The following is a 12,781-nucleotide window of genomic DNA, read 5'->3' on the forward strand; positions in this document are numbered from 1 at the left end:
GATGTAGCGCACTCACTTCTGCATTGCCTCTGCAGGTGCGTCTGATATTTCCACGGAGAGGAAGTCCTGTCACTAGCCGGGCAGAGAAACAGCTAGGAGGCCCCTACTGGGTGCTCCTGGCTGGGGGGGTCCCAGCAGGACGGGGAGATCAGATTTCATGGGGCAGGGCTAATTCGATCTAGCCAAAAAAGGCACAAGAACCAACAGCTGCCAGCTGAAGCCAGAGAAATTCAAATGAGACGTAGGCACACAGTTTTGACAGTGAGGGAGACTAGCCACTGTAACAAATTACCCAGGGGAGAGGTGGAGTCTCTGTTTCCTGGAGTCTTCTCATCACAACTGCCTGTCATTCTGGAAGGTGCCTTTTAGTGAATTACAAGCAATTGGGCTTCATATGGTGCAAAGTGTGTGAAATTTCATAGCCTGTGAAATAGAGGCCAGATTAGGAGATCGAATTGTTTCATAACCTCTATGAAAAGCTCTGTGTGGGGTGAGGAACAGACTCTGCTGTTTTACTGGGTAGCCTGCTTGCCCCCCAGAATCAATAATGAGCAAGTGGGGTGATCCGGGGTGCAGCTCAAACATCCAGCTGGGCTGGCCAGGGACAGACATCAGGCCTGCAAGGGAAAGGTGGGTGTGGCAGTGCCTTCACAAAGGCCTTTGGCAGGAACTCAGCCTATTGGGCAAAGATGATGAGGCGTCTGTGACCTCACAGAGCTCCCTTGACAACAGCCAGGCAGGACAGGGATGCGGGGCAGGGGGAACCTCGGAGAGCCCTGTAGCCTTGCGGCAGCAAGCCTCCATCTTGCGGTCTCTCGCTGAGGACCAAGAGACGTTGGTGTGCAGGAGATTCAGTGCGTATGTTTGTTATTCCCATGTGGATTTTTTTCAAAGACATTGTCATCTGTGTAGAAGGTAAGAAAAAACATAGGCTCTAGATATAGATACAAGATAGGGGACTCTATCCTAGCAGATTCAAAGGCATCACCACCCTCCTAGTGATAAAGTTTTTCCTAATATCCAAGCCTTCCACACTGCAACTTTAGATCATTGCTCCTTGTTCTGTCATCTGCCAGCTCTAAAGATTTCATGAGAATCAATCTTTCATTAGGAAAATAATTCAAAAATGCAAATACAAAAAACTCTGAGTGAAATCAACCTATCCTGATCTTTAGTGTCTGGGAGTGTGGGCCTTGGGGGCCAGACTGAGACCCTCATGGGCTAGTAACACCCAGGAAGCCAGTAAAATAATTCCAGTTCTCTTAGCATCCAAGCCTCCCTAATCCAAGGAACACCTGAGGGCTGCGGGAGACAGAGGGGTGCTGAGAAGGTCTAACTCATCATTGCCAACCCAGAGATGTGTTATTGGCTTTGGATGGGGGACAAGGAGCAAATCCGTCAGTCACTACAACAGGTCACACTCGGAGCCAGGGAGACTGGGAATCGAGTCCTGCTGGCACTTCCCAGCTCTGGCTTTCTGGAGGAGGAGGAAGACAGCAGCTCCCCTAGCTGACCCTGAGGCACCTTCTGGGCCCAAATGGAGGTGGTCCCGGGTACAGCTATGGAGTGTCCCAGGAGTGTTCCGCTAGTGGCATTGTATTGTTTTCACAGCCAGTTTCGATCTCTGGTTTCTACCCCTTGCCCTGCTGGCAGGGCATTGTGTGGCACCCGTTGCAGGCCACCTGGGTGCAGGAGATCAAGGAGGGTGAAGGGAGGAGCAACCCTGAGCATCTGCCATCCAGCTCCATCCGATCTAGAGCAAGTAAGTGGAGTTCTCCAGAGCCATCGCCAGTGTGGTGGGAATATGCCACCACTAGGGCTCCCATCCCATCCCTTGTCAGGGTTTGTTCCCCAGGTTGAGGGTTCCTGTGCCCTGGGGTGGGATGTGTTGGGAGGAGAAATTGCTTCAGCAGAGGGGAGGTGGGCAGAGGAGCAGGCAGGCTTGTTAATGAGAGACTGCTTTGAAGCCAGACTCATGGCTGCTCCCTACTCAGTTCCAGGATGGAGCGAATAAGGCGAATGCTGAGGAGGAAGGCTGGACAGATGGCACCAGAGCCAGCAGGAAACATCAGCCAGCCTTCCCAGGAGGAGAGCAGCCCCTTTGTCCCCATGGGCGGGGAAGAGGCTTGTGGCCAGGGGAAAGAGAGGAGCTGCGTCGCATGCTGGAGGAGGAGGAAGACAGCACTTCCCCTAGCTGACCCTGAGGCACCTTCTGGGCCAAAATGGAGGTGGCCCTGGGTTCAGCTAGGGAGGAGAGAGCCAGGAGAGGGCAGGAGCCGGGGAAGGCAGCTCTGGGGCTTCCTTCGCAGGAAGCCAAGGAGCCAGGAGCTGCGCCCCAGGGCCCAGCAGGAGCTGTCCACCACCACGGCAACTGAGGAGCCCTGCGCAAGCCCGACCCTGGCTCCCGAGGAGCCTCCCACCAGTACCACCCTGGCCACCAAGGAGCCTCCCGCCAGCCCCACCCTGGCCCCTGACGAGCCTCCCGCCAGCCCCACCCTGGCGACTGCAGAGCCTCCCGCCAGCCCCACCTTGGCGACCGAGGACCCTCCCTGCAGCCCCAGCCTGGCCATCGAGGAGCCTCCCGCCAGCCCCACCCTGGCGACTGAGAAGCCTCCTGCCAGCCCCACCCTGGCCATCGAGGAGCTTCCCTCCAGCCCAGAGCAGGAGTTGAGCGACTGCGCAACAAACACCAGCAGCTCCGCACACTCCTGCAGGGCCAGCAGCTCCTCCGTGGGGTCTGGCAGCCCTGAGTTTAAAGGCTCCCTCTTTGGAGGTGAGGGGAGACCCAGGGGAAAAGGAGGAGGACTGGGGCGGTGGGGGACTAGTAACACCCTGTGCCCATCGGATTGCCAAGGCGCCGGGACTGACCCATGTGAGCCCCACTAACACCAGTGGGGGTGGCACAGCCACGCACCATGGCAGGGGATGCTGGGCGGAGTCGGGGAGCTCCAGCCTCCCCTCATCATGTTGGGTGGGGAGGTTTGACTGCCATGGGGCCCTGAGGCTGATGGGGCTGAGGGCGTCTCTGGGAGGGGCAGGGTGGGGCCCTCGCTGCCATGGGGCTCTGTAGCGGGCCGGTGTGGCTCCCCTCCTCCCCGGGGAGGGTTGAGCCCCAGACACAGGAAGGGGCGGGGCTACAGCATGGTGAGCCCGCCCCTCAGAGGGTCAGATGGCGACCCGGAAGGATAAAAGCCGGCCCTTCCAGCCCAGTCAGTGCCCAGCCACTGGGGAGAGCAGACCTGCCTGAGGGAGCTCCTACCGGAGGAACCGCTGGAGCCCCGGGCAGCTGCCTGGACTGGCCGGAGAGCACCCTACCCCGCTACTGGGAAGACCTGCCAGAGCTTCCCCGCGCCACCTACGATGAGGAGCCCGTAGGAACTTCCCCACTACCGTGCTGTTACCCCGAGGAACCCCTGGAGCAGGATTGGCCGGACTTCCCAGGGGAACTACCCGATCTACCCCCCAGCCCGGGTTGTGAGGAGCCCATGCAGTGGGACTTCCCGGGACCAGACGCCGTGGACCAGGTAGGACAGGAGGGGGATATTGGAAGTGGCCTGGGGGCAGCCGACCTCAGTCAGGCTACTGATCAGATAATACCCATGTCAGTGTGTTGCGGTCAGGATCCCCACTGACCGTCAGCAGTAACGACCGCTGCCTAGGGCCCCGGGCCGGGACACAGTGGAGTGGGTGGGCCTGTGTCCCCCCTGCCACCCCACTCACGGGTGGCAGTTATCCCCCTCACCAAACTGCTCAGCCTGCTACAAGAGGCCCGAGCCCCTGTACTGTTTACTGCTCAGCCTGCTACAAGAGGCCCGAGCCCCTGTACTGTTTACTGCTCAGCCTGCTACAAGAGGCCCGAGCCCCTGTACTGTTTACTGCTCAGCCTGCTACAAGAGGCCCGAGCCCCTGTACTGTTTACTGCTCAGCCTGCTACAAGAGGCCCGAGCCCCTGTACTGTTTACTGCTCAGCCTGCTACAAGAGGCCCGAGCCCCCGTACTGTTTACTGCTCAGCCTGCTACAAGAGGCCCGAGCCCCCGTACTGTTTACTGCTCAGCCTGCTACAAGAGGCCCGAGCCCCTGTACTGTTTACTGCTCAGCCTGCTACAAGAGGCCCGAGCCCCCGTACTGTTTACTGCTCAGCCTGCTACAAGAGGCCTGAGCTCTCCTTGTACTGCTTGCAGCCCAGCCCCTGCACCAGAGGGCCTGGGCCTTTTCCAGACTGTTGGCAGCCCAGCCCCTGCACCAGAGGGCCTGGGCCTTTTCCAGACTGTTGGCAGCCCAGCCCCTGCACCAGAGGGCCTGGGCCTTTTCCAGACTGTTGGCAGCCCAGCCCCTGCACCAGAGGGCCTGGGCCTTTTCCAGACTGTTGGCAGCCCAGCCCCTGCACCAGAGGGCCTGGGCCTTTTCCAGACTGTTGGCAGCCCAGCCCCTGCACCAGAGGGCCTGGGCCTTTTCCAGACTGTTGGCAGCCCAGCCCCTGCACCAGAGGGCCTGGGCCTTTTCCAGACTGTTGGCAGCCCAGCCCCTGCACCAGAGGGCCTGGGCCTTTTCCAGACTGTTGGCAGCCCAGCCCCTGCACCAGAGGGCCTGGGCCTTTTCCAGACTGTTGGCAGCCCAGCCCCTGCACCAGAGGGCCTGGGCCTTTTCCAGACTGTTGGCAGCCCAGCCCCTGCACCAGAGGGCCTGGGCCTTTTCCAGACTGTTGGCAGCCCAGCCCCTGCACCAGAGGGCCTGGGCCTTTTCCAGACTGTTGGCAGCCCAGCCCCTGCACCAGAGGGCCTGGGCCTTTTCCAGACTGTTGGCAGCCCAGCCCCTGCACCAGAGGGCCTGGGCCTTTTCCAGACTGTTGGCAGCCCAGCCCCTGCACCAGAGGGCCTGGGCCTTTTCCAGACTGTTGGCAGCCCAGCCCCTGCACCAGAGGGCCTGGGCCTTTTCCAGACTGTTGGCAGCCCAGCCCCTGCACCAGAGGGCCTGGGCCTTTTCCAGACTGTTGGCAGCCCAGCCCCTGCACCAGAGGGCCTGGGCCTTTTCCAGACTGTTGGCAGCCCAGCCCCTGCACCAGAGGGCCTGGGCCTTTTCCAGACTGTTGGCAGCCCAGCCCCTGCACCAGAGGGCCTGGGCCTTTTCCAGACTGTTGGCAGCCCAGCCCCTGCACCAGAGGGCCTGGGCCTTTTCCAGACTGTTGGCAGCCCAGCCCCTGCACCAGAGGGCCTGGGCCTTTTCCAGACTGTTGGCAGCCCAGCCCCTGCACCAGAGGGCCTGGGCCTTTTCCAGACTGTTGGCAGCCCAGCCCCTGCACCAGAGGGCCTGGGCCTTTCCCAGACTGTTGGCAGCCCAGCCCCTGCACCAGAGGGCCTGGGCCTTTCCCAGACTGTTGGCAGCCCAGCCCCTGCACCAGAGGGCCTGGGCCTTTCCCAGACTGTTGGCAGCCCAGCCCCTGCACCAGAGGGCCTGGGCCTTTTCCAGACTGTTGGCAGCCCAGCCCCTGCACCAGAGGGCCTGGGCCTTTTCCAGACTGTTGGCAGCCCAGCCCCTGCACCAGAGGGCCTGGGCCTTTTCCAGACTGTTGGCAGCCCAGCCCCTGCACCAGAGGGCCTGGGCCTTTTCCAGACTGTTGGCAGCCCAGCCCCTGCACCAGAGGGCCTGGGCCTTTTCCAGACTGTTGGCAGCCCAGCCCCTGCACCAGAGGGCCTGGGCCTTTTCCAGACTGTTGGCAGCCCAGCCCCTGCACCAGAGGGCCTGGGCCTTTTCCAGACTGTTGGCAGCCCAGCCCCTGCACCAGAGGGCCTGGGCCTTTTCCAGACTGTTGGCAGCCCAGCCCCTGCACCAGAGGGCCTGGGCCTTTTCCAGACTGTTGGCAGCCCAGCCCCTGCACCAGAGGGCCTGGGCCTTTTCCAGACTGTTGGCAGCCCAGCCCCTGCACCAGAGGGCCTGGGCCTTTTCCAGACTGTTGGCAGCCCAGCCCCTGCACCAGAGGGCCTGGGCCTTTTCCAGACTGTTGGCAGCCCAGCCCCTGCACCAGAGGGCCTGGGCCTTTTCCAGACTGTTGGCAGCCCAGCCCCTGCACCAGAGGGCCTGGGCCTTTTCCAGACTGTTGGCAGCCCAGCCCCTGCACCAGAGGGCCTGGGCCTTTTCCAGACTGTTGGCAGCCCAGCCCCTGCACCAGAGGGCCTGGGCCTTTTCCAGACTGTTGGCAGCCCAGCCCCTGCACCAGAGGGCCTGGGCCTTTTCCAGACTGTTGGCAGCCCAGCCCCTGCACCAGAGGGCCTGGGCCTTTTCCAGACTGTTGGCAGCCCAGCCCCTGCACCAGAGGGCCTGGGCCTTTTCCAGACTGTTGGCAGCCCAGCCCCTGCACCAGAGGGCCTGGGCCTTTTCCAGACTGTTGGCAGCCCAGCCCCTGCACCAGAGGGCCTGGGCCTTTTCCAGACTGTTGGCAGCCCAGCCCCTGCACCAGAGGGCCTGGGCCTTTTCCAGACTGTTGGCAGCCCAGCCCCTGCACCAGAGGGCCTGGGCCTTTTCCAGACTGTTGGCAGCCCAGCCCCTGCACCAGAGGGCCTGGGCCTTTTCCAGACTGTTGGCAGCCCAGCCCCTGCACCAGAGGGCCTGGGCCTTTTCCAGACTGTTGGCAGCCCAGCCCCTGCACCAGAGGGCCTGGGCCTTTTCCAGACTGTTGGCAGCCCAGCCCCTGCACCAGAGGGCCTGGGCCTTTTCCAGACTGTTGGCAGCCCAGCCCCTGCACCAGAGGGCCTGGGCCTTTTCCAGACTGTTGGCAGCCCAGCCCCTGCACCAGAGGGCCTGGGCCTTTTCCAGACTGTTGGCAGCCCAGCCCCTGCACCAGAGGGCCTGGGCCTTTTCCAGACTGTTGGCAGCCCAGCCCCTGCACCAGAGGGCCTGGGCCTTTTCCAGACTGTTGGCAGCCCAGCCCCTGCACCAGAGGGCCTGGGCCTTTTCCAGACTGTTGGCAGCCCAGCCCCTGCACCAGAGGGCCTGGGCCTTTTCCAGACTGTTGGCAGCCCAGCCCCTGCACCAGAGGGCCTGGGCCTTTTCCAGACTGTTGGCAGCCCAGCCCCTGCACCAGAGGGCCTGGGCCTTTTCCAGACTGTTGGCAGCCCAGCCCCTGCACCAGAGGGCCTGGGCCTTTTCCAGACTGTTGGCAGCCCAGCCCCTGCACCAGAGGGCCTGGGCCTTTTCCAGACTGTTGGCAGCCCAGCCCCTGCACCACAGGCCCAGGGCCTTTCCAGTACTGTTGGCAGCCCAGCCTGCTACAAGAGGCCTGGGCTCTCCTTGTACTGCTTGCAGCCCAGCCCCTGCACCAGAGGGCCTGGGCCTTTTCCAGACTGTTGGCAGCCCAGCCCCTGCACCAGAGGGCCTGGGCCTTTTCCAGACTGTTGGCAGCCCAGCCCCTGCACCAGAGGGCCTGGGCCTTTTCCAGACTGTTGGCAGCCCAGCCCCTGCACCAGAGGGCCTGGGCCTTTTCCAGACTGTTGGCAGCCCAGCCCCTGCACCAGAGGGCCTGGGCCTTTTCCAGACTGTTGGCAGCCCAGCCCCTGCACCAGAGGGCCTGGGCCTTACCCAGACTGTTGGCAGCCCAGCCTTGCAGCAAAAGGCCTGAGCCCCAACTGACTCTGTCTTTGTTGCCTAGCCTTAAAGGGACAGGACAGAGCCCCCGTGAGACCAGCGGGCCGGTGTGGCTCCCTTCCTCCCCTCAGAGGGTTGAGCCCCGGACCCATCTGTTACAGGCTCCTGACAGAGAAAGGGGAAACATGGAGTCTTCTCTGTCCACTGCATCCCCCCAGCAGCAGAAGGGATTACACTTTTTCCTTCTCTCCCTGGTGCAGACACCCCCAGTGCCCAGGTGGTGTGGGCTGAGGAGGAGTGCGAGGAGGAGTGCGAGGAGGAGGAGCAGGATTTGTCCCCTGAGGAAGATACCATCATGGTGATCCAGCAGCACCTCCAGGGCAGAGCTGAGGTATAAAAATCCCCCAGCTGCGCTGCCACCGAGTCTGTCCTGCTCCTTGTTCCATCCCCACACAGGCAGGGGGGCCTTGTCCCAGAGAATCCCTCACCCCCATCTCCTCTGTTATCTGGCACCCCAAAGTGGGGACATCTGTCCCACACAGGCCAAGGTCCCCGCAGACACTGTCCAAGTTACAACCCCTGTCTGTGCAGGGAGACACTGGTTTCGGGAAGGGGGCGGCTTTCCTTGTCCAACCCCATGGAGGTCCTGAGCCCTGGAGATGGTTTGGGTCTGGGGTCCAGGGCATGTGCCTTGATCCTGACGTGCTGTTCATGGATCAGGGGTTCAGAGGGGATTGGGTTACCCGTCCGTGGCTGATTCCAGCCTTCCCTCCTCTCCTCATTCTCTGATCTCCTGCCTGGACTGTCCCGGGGATACTACCTCCCACCCATTGCAGTTTCATAGAATCATAGAATCTCAGGGTTGGAAGGGACCTCAGGAGGTCATCTAGTCCAACCCCCTACTCAAAGCAGGACCAAACCCAACTAAATCATCCCAGCCAGGGCTTTGTCAAGCCTGACCTTAAAAACCTCTAAGGAAGGAGATTCCACCACCTCCCTAGGTAACCCATTACAGTTCTTCACCACCCTACTAGTGAAAAAGTTTTTCCTAATAAGAACATAAGAAAGGCCGTACCGGGTCAGACCAAAGGTCCATCTAGCCCAGTATCTGTCTACCGACAGTGGCCAATGCCAGGTGCCCCTGAGGGAGTGAACCTAACAGGCAATGATCAAGTGATCTCTCTCCTGCCATCCATCTCCATCCTCTCACGAACAGAGGCTAGGGACACCATTCTTACCCATTCTGGCTAATAGCCATTTATGGACTTAGCCACCATGAATTTATCCAGTCCCCTTTTAAACATTGTTATAGTCCTAGCCTTCACAACCTCCTCAGGTAAGGAGTTCCACAAGTTGACTGTGCGCTGCGTGAAGAAGAACTTCCTTTTATTTGTTTTAAACCTGCTGCCTATTAATTTCATTTGGTGACCCCTAGTTCTTGTATTATGGGAATAAGTAAATAACTTTTCCTTATTCACTTTCTCAACATCACTCATGATTTTATATACCTCTATCATGTCCCCCCTTAGTCTTCTCTTTTCCAAACTGAAGAGTCCTAGCCTCTTTAATCTTTCCTCATATGGGACCCTCTCTAAACCCCTAATCATTTTAGTTGCTCTTTTCTGAACCTTTTCTAGTGCTAGAATATCTTTTTTGAGGTGAGGAGACCACATCTGTACACAGTATTCGAGATGTGGGCGTACCATGGATTTATAAAAGGGCAATAATATATTCTCAGTCTTATTCTCTATCCCCTTTTTAATGATTCCTAACATCCTGTTTGCTTTTTTGACTGCCTCTGCACACTGCGTGGACATCTTTAGAGAACTATCCACGATAACTCCAAGATCTTTTTCCTGACTCATTGTAGCTAAATTAGCCCCCATCATGTTGTATGTATAGTTGGGGTTATTTTTTCCAATGTGCATTACTTTACATTTATCCACATTAAATTTCATTTGCCATTTTGTTGCCCAATCACTTAGTTTTGTGATATCTTTTTGAAGTTCTTCACAATCTGCTTTGGTCTTAACTATCTTGAGTAGTTTAGTATCATCTGCAAACTTTGCCACCTCACTGTTTACCCCTTTCTCCAGATCATTTATGAATAAATTGAATAGGATTGGTCCTAGGACTGACCCTTGGGGAACACCACTAGTTACCCCTCTCCATTCTGAGAATTTACCATTAATTCCTACCCTTTGTTCCCTGTCCTTTAACCAGTTCTCAATCCATGAAAGGACCTTTCCTTTTATCCCATGACAGCTTAATTTACGTAAGAGCCTTTGGTGAGGGACCTTGTCAAAGGCTTTCTGGAAATCTAAGTACACTATGTCCACCGGATCCCCCTTGTCCACATGTTTGTTGACCCCTTCAAAGAACTCTAATAGATTAGTAAGACACGATTTCCCTTTACAGAAACCATGTTGACTATTGCTCAAGAGTTTATGTTTTTCTCTGTGTCTGACAATTTTATTCTTTACTATTGTTTCAACTAATTTGCCCGGTACCGACGTTAGACTTACCGGTCTGTAATTGCCGGGATCACCCCTAGAGCCCTTTTTAAATATTGGCGTTACATTAGCTAACTTCCAGTCATTGGGTACCGAAGCCGATTTAAAGGACAGGTTACAAACCTTAGTTAATAGTTCCGCAACTTCACATTTGAGTTCTTTCAGAACTCTTGGGTGAATGCCATCTGGTCCCGGTGACTTGTTAATGTTGAGTTTATCAATTAATTCCAAAACCTCCTCTAGTGACACTTCAATCTGTGACAGTTCCTCAGATTTGTCACCTACAAAAGCCAGCTCAGGTTTGGGAATCTCCCTAACATCCTCAGCCGTGAAGACTGAAGCAAAGAATCCATTTAGTTTCTCCGCAATGACTTTATCATCTTTAAGCGCTCCTTTTGAATTTTGATCATCAAGGGGCCCCACTGGTTGTTTAGCAGGCTTCCTGCTTCTGATGTACTTAAAAACATTTTGTTATTACCTTTGGAGTTTTTGGCTAGCCGTTCTTCAAACTCCTCTTTGGCTTTTCTTATTACACTCTTGCACTTAAGTTGGCAGTGTTTGTGCTCCTTTCTATTTGCCTCACTAGGATTTGACTTCCACTTTTTAAAGGAAGTCTTTTTATCTCTCACTGCTTCTTTTACATGGTTGTTAAGCCACGTGGCTCTTTTTTAGTTCTTTTATATCCAACCTAAACCTCCCCCTCTGCAACTTGAGACCATTACTCCTTGTTCTGTCATCTTCTACCACTGAGAACAGTCTAGATCGCCACGATTTTTCAAAGATAATGGCCAATGGCTCTGCAATCTCATCGGCCAACTCCTTTAGCACCCTCGGATGCAGCGCATCCGGCCCCATGGACTTGTGCTCGTCCAGCTTTTCTAAATAGTCCCAAACTACTTCTTTCCCCACAGAGAGCTGGTCACCTCCTCCCCATACCGTGCTGCAGAGTGCAGCTGTCTGGGAGCTGACCTTGTCTGTGAAGACAGAGGCAAAAAAAGCATTGAGTACACTAGCTTTCTCCACATCCTCTGTCACTAGGTTCCCTCCCTCATTCAGCAAGGGGCCCACACTTTCCTTGACTTTCTTCCTGTTGCTAACATATCTGAAGAAACCCTTCTTGTTACTCCTAACATCTCCGGCTAGCTGCAACTCCAAGCGTGATTTGGCCTTCCTAATTTCACTCCTGCATGCCTGAGCAATACTTTTATACTCCTCCCTGGTTATTTGTCCAATCTTCCACTTCTTGTAAGCTGTTTTTTTGTGTTTAAGACGAGCAAGGATTTCACTGTTGAGCCAAGCTGGTCGCCTGCCATATTTTCTTTTCTTCCTACACATCGGGATGGTTTGTTCCTGCAACCTCAATAAGGTTTCTTTAAAATACAGCCAGCTTCCCTCGACTCCTTTCCCCGTCATGTTATTCTCCCAGGGGACCTTGCCCATCAGTTCCCTGAGGGAGACCAGTTTGGCTGGTCCATACTCTGCTGGATACCAGGCCCTGCACAGAGAACTGCTAAGAGCAAGGATTGATGAGACAACAGGCATCCGGCCATGAACTCTTGCTAAGTGTCCCTGGAGTGTGAATGGGAGAGGCCAGGATGTGCCTTTTGAGTCTTGCCAGGGCTCCTGGAGAATCCTCCTAATTGTCCCCTGACTGGTGCAGCCCCATTTCCCATAACTGACGGGTGATCCCTCTTCTTGCAGGCTCTGCACAACCGCTATTTGCGGAGCCTGGACACCATCCTCAGGGGCCGGCTGACAGAGACCCCCACCATGGAGAAGCTGCAGCACCTCCTGGACGTGAGTAGAATGGACGGTCTGGGGTAGAATTGCCCCTGAACCCTGTGGGAGGACAGCAAAGGAGAGACTAGAAGAGCCACGGTTCCATTGTGTCCTCCCAGCTTGGACCCAGCCGGCCACACGTTCCCAGAGCTGCCAGTGCAGGGGGAAGGAGCTGGGACTGTCAGCCAGAGCTCTGCACGGTTGCATTAAGCACTAACAGTGAGCACCAGGCCTGGCTGGGACCTGTGAGACTGAAACCTCTGTGAGATACAGGACATGAGCCTCAGGCCTTGTCTACACTACAAGACTATTTCGAATCAACTTAGTTCGAATTTGTGGATTCGACCTTATGAAGTCGAATTTGTGTATCCATACTAAATACACTAATTCGAAATTCTGAGTCCACATTCACGGGGCCAGCGTCGACTTTGGAAGCGGTGCACTGTGGGAAGCTATCCCACAGTTCCCGCAGTCCCCGCTGCCCATTGGAATGCTGGGTAGAGCCCCCAATGCCTGCTGGGGGAAAAAATGTGTCGAGGGTGGTTTTGGGTAACTGTCGTCATTGAACCGTCAATCACGCCCTCACTCCCTCCCTCCCTGAAAGCTCCTGCGGGCAATCTGTTCGTGCACTTTTCTGGTCAGTGACAGCGCGGACGCCACAGCACTGCAAGCACGGAGCCCGCTGCGATCCTCGCCGTTTTCTCCTCCTCGCACTTTATCGTCCACCTCTTCCACATTCAGCTGCTGAGAAATTGGGCTACTTTTCAATGGTTCTGCAAGCACTGGGGGACCATAGGGGACGTTTTACCAACATGAACGTCGGATGGCCGGGCAAGGTTCCTGATGCGTGTGTTCTCAGGAACTGTGGGCTGCTCAGACGCCTGCTGGGAGGTAGTTTCTTCCCGTACCA

The 12,781-nt window shown here is 56.6% G+C and overlaps 1 long non-coding RNA gene across 2 annotated transcripts; it reads left to right on the forward strand.

Moving 5' to 3' along the window:
• Nucleotides 1–3,243: 3,243 nt before the first annotated feature.
• LOC123351339 lies at nt 3,244–12,531 on the forward strand. 2 transcript variants are annotated; one of them, XR_006574011.1, is made up of 3 exons: nt 3,244–3,524; nt 7,840–7,970; nt 11,794–12,251. It is a non-coding gene; the product is annotated as an uncharacterized LOC123351339 (long non-coding RNA). The 2 variants fall into 2 exon arrangements; XR_006574012.1 differs by lacking the exon at nt 3,244–3,524 and adding an exon at nt 12,476–12,531 and having other exon boundaries at nt 7,740–7,970; nt 11,794–11,889.
• Nucleotides 12,532–12,781: the final 250 nt, after the last annotated feature.

This window comes from Mauremys mutica, chromosome 17, assembly GCF_020497125.1.
Source record: "Mauremys mutica isolate MM-2020 ecotype Southern chromosome 17, ASM2049712v1, whole genome shotgun sequence".
Taxonomy (NCBI): Eukaryota; Metazoa; Chordata; order Testudines; family Geoemydidae; genus Mauremys; species Mauremys mutica.